The sequence below is a fragment of the Scyliorhinus torazame genome, chromosome 31 (genome assembly GCF_047496885.1).
Source record: "Scyliorhinus torazame isolate Kashiwa2021f chromosome 31, sScyTor2.1, whole genome shotgun sequence".
In the NCBI taxonomy this organism is placed as follows: domain Eukaryota; kingdom Metazoa; phylum Chordata; class Chondrichthyes; order Carcharhiniformes; family Scyliorhinidae; genus Scyliorhinus; species Scyliorhinus torazame.
The window spans coordinates 34590222-34596221 of NC_092737.1; positions in this window are offsets into that span (position 1 = coordinate 34590222).

Below are 6000 nucleotides of genomic sequence, written 5' to 3' on the forward strand. Positions count from 1 at the left end.
CACCAACAGCCCCGACCCCCCCACCCAGGGAACCATACCCAAGGGAGCAATACCCCAGAGAGCCCGCTCCACCTTATGTGCCCCAGGGGTCGTGTTACAACTGTGGACAGTCAGGACACTTCGCCCGAGATTGCAGGAGACCCCCACCAGCTAGACTAGCCCCCAGATATGAAAGAGAACACCACCCACAGCAGCTACAAGGTCCCAGCTGCCCCATGCAAACTGTGAGCGCTTACCCACCACTTCTCATGGCAGGGACACCCCAGCAAGGCCACTTCATTTTTGTTTCACTCCTCCTTCCTCTCTTCTTCGGCCACGCTGCACTCCCTCCATATGCTAGTTACACCCCAGTCCAAATGTGATTTATTTTTGTTAAAATAATATTTTATTGAAAATTTTTGGTCAACCAACACAGTACATTGTGCATCCTTTACACAACATTATAACAATACAGATAATAATGACCTTTTTTATTTAAACAAGAACAAAAGAAAACAACAACAAATAAATAAATATTAAATAACAAAAAAAAAAAAAAAAAACTAGCCCTAATTGGCAACTGCCTTGTCTCAGGCCACCCCCCCCCCCATCCCCCCCCACACCCCACCCCCCAAGTCCTGGGCTGCTGCTGCTGCCTTCTTTGTTCTCCCCTATCTATCTTTCCGCAAGATATTCGACGAACGGTTGCCACCGCCTAGTAAACCCTTGAGCCGACCCCCTTAGGACGAACTTAATCCGCTCTAACTTTATGAACCCCGCCATGTCATTTATCCAGGTCTCCACCCCCGGGGGCTTGGCTTCTTTCCACATTAGCAATATCCTGCGCCGGGCTACTAGGGACGCAAAGGCCAAAACATCGGCCTCTTTCGCCTCCTGCACTCCCGGCTCTTGTGCAACCCCAAATATAGCCAACCCCCAGCTTGGTTCGACCCGGACTCCTACTACTTTCGAAAGCACCTTTGTCACCCCCATCCAAAACCCCTGTAGTGCCGGGCATGACCAAAACATATGGGTATGATTCGCTGGGCTTCTCGAGCACCTCGCACACCTATCCTCCACCCCAAAAAATTTACTGAGCCGTGTTCCAGTCATATGTGCCCTGTGTAATACCTTAAACTGAATCAGGCTTAGCCTGGCGCACGAGGACGACGAGTTTACCCTGTTTAGGGCATCTGCCCACATCCCCTCCTCAATCTCCTCCCCTAGCTCTTCTTCCCATTTCCCTTTTAGTTCGTCCATCATAGTCTCCCCTTCGTCTCTCATTTCCCTATATATATCCGACACCTTACCGTCCCCCACCCATTTCTTTGAGATGACTCTGTCCTGCACCTCTTGTGTCGGGAGCTGCGGGAATTCCCTCACCTGCTGCCTCGCAAAAGCCCTCAATTGCATGTACCTGAATGCATTCCCTTGGGGCAACCCATATTTCTCGGTCAGCGCTCCCAGACTCGCAAACTTCCCATCCACAAATAGATCTTTCAATTGCGTTATACCTGCTCTTTGCCACATTCCATATCCCCCATCCATTCCCCCCGGGGCAAACCTATGGTTGTTTCTTATCGGGGACCCCCCCAGTGCTCCGGTCTTTCCCCTATGTCGTCTCCACTGTCCCCAAATCTTCAGTGTAGCTACCACCACCGGACTCGTGGTATAGTTCCTTGGTGAGAACGGCAATGGGGCTGTCACCATAGCCTGCAGGCTGGTCCCCCTACAGGACGCCCTCTCTAATCTCTTCCACGCCGCTCCTTCCTCCTCTCCCATCCACTTACTCACCATTGAAATATTAGCGGCCCAATAATACTCACTTAGGCTCGGTAGTGCCAGCACCCCCCTATCCCTACTACGCTGTAAGAATCCCTTCCTCACTCTCGGAGTCTTCCCGGCCCAAACAAAACCCATAATACTCTTTTCTATCCTTTTGAAAAAAGCCTTCGTGATCACCACCGGGAGACACTGAAACACAAAAAGGAATCTCGGGAGGACCACCATCTTAACTGCCTGCACCCTCCCTGCCATTGACAATGCTACCATGTCCCATCTCTTGAAATCTTCCTCCATCTGTTCCACCAACCGGTTCAAATTTAGCCTGTGCAATGTGCCCCAATTCTTAGCTATCTGGATCCCCAGGTAACGAAAGTCTCTTGTTACCTTCCTCAACGGTAGGTCTTCTATTTCTCTACTCTGCTCCCCTGGATGCACCACAAACAGCTCACTCTTTCCCATGTTCAATTTATACCCTGAAAAATCCCCAAACTCCCCAAGTATCCGCATTATTTCTGGCATCCCCTCCGCTGGATCCGCCACATATAGTAGCAGATCATCCGCATATAAAGATACCCGGTGTTCTTCTCCTCCCCTAAGTATTCCCCTCCATCCCTTGGAACCTCTCAGCGCTATCGCCAGGGGCTCAATCGCCAGTGCAAACAGTAATGGGGACAGAGGACATCCCTGCCTTGTCCCTCTATGGAGCCGAAAATATGCCGATCCCCGTCCATTCGTGACCACACTCGCCACTGGGGCCCTATACAACAGCTGCACCCATCTAACATACCCCTCTCCGAACCCAAATCTCCTCAACACCTCCCACAGATAATCCCACTCCACTCTATCAAATGCTTTCTCGGCATCCATCGCCACTACTATCTCCGTTTCACCCTCTGGTGGGGGCCATCATCATTACCCCTAACAACCTCCGTATGTTCGTGTTCAGCTGTCTCCCCTTCACAAACCCAGTTTGATCCTCATGAACCACCCCCGGGACACATTCCTCTATTCTCATTGCCATTACCTTGGCCAAGACCTTGGCATCTACATTGAGGAGGGAGATTGGTCTGTAGGACCCGCATTGTAGCGGATCCTTTTCCTTCTTTAAAAGAAGCGATATCGTTGCTTCTGACATAGTCGGGGGCAGTTGTCCCCTTTCCTTTGCCTCGTTGAAGGTCCTCGTCAGTAGCGGGGCGAGCAAGTCCAAATATTTTCTGTAAAATTCAACTGGGAATCCGTCCGGTCCCGGGGCCTTTCCCGTCTGCATGTTCCTAATTCCTTTCACCACTTCTTCTACCGTGATCTGTGCTCCCAATCCCATCCTTTCCTGCTCTTCCACCTTGGGAATTTCCAGCCGATCCAAAAACTCCATCATTCTCTCCCTCCCATCCGGGGGTTGAGCTTCATACAATTTTTTATAAAATGTCTTAAACACTTCATTCACTCTCTCCGCTCCCCGCTCCGTCTCTCCATCTTCGTCTCTCACCCCCCCTATTTCCCTCGCTGCTCCCCTTTTCCTCAATTGGTGTGCCAGCAATCTGCTCGCCTTCTCTCCATATTCATACTGTACACCCTGCGCCTTCCTCCATTGTGCCTCTGCAGTGCCTGTGGTCAGCAAGTCAAATTCCACATGCAGCCTTTGCCTTTCCCTATACAGTCCCTCCTCCGGTGCTTCCGCATACTGTCTGTCCACCCTCAAAAGTTCTTGCAACAACCGCTCCCGTTCCTTACTCTCCTGCTTCCCTTTATGTGTCCTTATTGATATCAGCTCCCCCCTAACCACCGCCTTCAACGCCTCCCAGACCACTCCCACCTGAACCTCCCCATTGTCATTGAGTTCCAAGTACTTTTCAATGCATCCCCTCACCCTTAAGCACACCCCCTCATCCGCCATTAGTCCCATATCCATTCTCCAGGGTGGACGCCCTCTTGTTTCCTCCCCTATCTCCAAGTCTACCCAGTGTGGGGCATGATCCGAAATGGCTATAGCCGTATATTCCGTTCCCCTCACCCTCGGGATCAATGCCCTACCCAACACAAAAAAGTCTATGCGTGAATAGACTTTATGGACATAGGAGAAAAACGAGAACTCCTTACTCCTAGGTCTACTGAATCTCCACGGGTCCACCCCTCCCATCTGCTCCATAAAATCCTTAAGCACCTTGGCTGCTGCCGGCCTCCTACCAGTCCTGGACTTCGACCTATCCAGCCTTGGTTCCAACACCATGTTAAAGTCTCCCCCCATTATCAGCTTTCCGGTCTCTAGGTCTGGGATGCGTCCTAGCATTCGCCTCATAAAATTGGCATCGTCCCAATTCGGGGCATACACGTTTACCAACACCACCATCTCTCCCTGTAATTTGCCACTCACCATCACGTATCTGCCCCCGTTATCCGCCACTATAGTCTTTGCCTCGAACATTACCCGCTTCCCCACTAATATAGCCACCCCCCTGTTTTTCGCATCCAGCCCCGAATGGAACACCTGCCCTACCCATCCTTTGCGCAACCTAACCTGATCTATCAGTTTCAGGTGCGTTTCCTGTAACATGACCACATCTGCTTTAAGTTTCTTAAGGTGTGCGAGTACTCGTGCCCTCTTTATCGGCCCGTTAAGCCCCCTCACGTTCCACGTGATCAGCCGAGTTGGGGGGCTTCCCACCCCCCCCCCCCCCTTGCCGGTTAGCCATCATCTTTTTCCAGCTTCTCGCCCAGTTCCCACGCGGCTGTATTTCTCCCAGACGGTGCCCCCCCGCCCATCCTTTCCCGCACCCACTCCCCCCTTTCCCCAGCAGCAGCAACCCAGTAATTCCCCCCTCCCCCCCCCCGCTAGACCCCCCGCTAGCGTAATTACTCCCCCCATGTTGCTCCCAGAAGTCAGCAAACTCTGGCTGACCTCGGCTTCCCCCCCGTGATCACGGCTCGCCCCGTGCGGCGCCCCCTCCTTCCTGCTTCTCTATTCCCGCCATAATTATCATAGCGCGGGAACCAAGCCCGCGCCTCTCCCTCGGCCCCCGCCTCCCACGGCCAACGCCCCATCTCCTCTCCCTCCCCACCTCCCCCCATCACCACCTGTGGGAGAAAGAAAAGTTACCATACCGCAGGATTAATCATACAATCCCTCTTCCGCCCCCCCCCCCCCCCACTCGTCCCACCACTTTGTCCAAACGTTCATTTTCGTAGTCCAATCATTCCAATTTTTCTTCTACAATAAAAGTCCACGCTTCATCCGCCGTCTCAAAGTAGTGGTGCCTCCCTTGATATGTGACCCACAGTCTTGCCGGTTGCAGCATTCCAAACTTTATCTTTTTTTTGTGAAGTACCGCTTTGGCCCGATTAAAGCTCGCCCTCCTTCTCGCCACCTCCGCACTCCAATCTTGATAGACGCGGATCACCGCGTTCTCCCATTTACTACACCGAGTTATCTTCGCCCATCTAAGGACCATTTCTCTATCCTTAAAACGGAGAAATCTCACCACTATGGCTCTGGGAGCTTCTCCTGCTCTCGGTCCTCGCACCATAACTCGGTATGCTCCCTCCACCTCCAACGGACCCGTCGGGGCCTCCACTCCCATTAACGAGTGCAGCATCGTGCTCACATATGCCCCGACGTCCGCCCCCTCCACACCTTCAGGAAGGCCAAGAATCCTCAAGTTGTTCCTCCTTGCGTTATTTTCCAGTGCCTCCAACCTCTCCACAGATCGTTTCTGGTGTGCCTCCTGTATCTCCGACTTCACCACCAGGCCCTGTATGTCGTTTTCATTCTCTGCTGCTTTCGCCTTCACGACCCGAAGCTCCTGCTCCTGGGTCTTTTGTTCCTCTTTCAGCCCTTCAATCGCCTGTAATATCGGGGCCAACAACTCTTTCTTCATTTCCTTTTTTATCTCCTCCACGCAGCGTTTCAAAAACTCTTGTTGTTCAGGGCCCCATATGAAACTGCCACCTTCCGACGCCATCTTGGTTTCTGCTTGCCTTCCTTGCCGTTGTTCCAAAGGATCCGCTGCAATCCGGCCACTTTCCTCTCCTTTTTCCATCCGTGTCCAGGGGGAACACCCTTCTGGTTTACCGCACGGTGTTTTCAGCCGTTAAAATTGCCGTTGGGGCTCCTATCAAGAGCCCAAAAGTCCGTTTCACAGGGAGCTGCCGAAACGTGCGACTCAGCTGGTCATCGCCGCACCCGGAAGTCCAAAATGTGATTTATGATGTCCTTTCTGATGGAACCTGCAGCATGTTCAA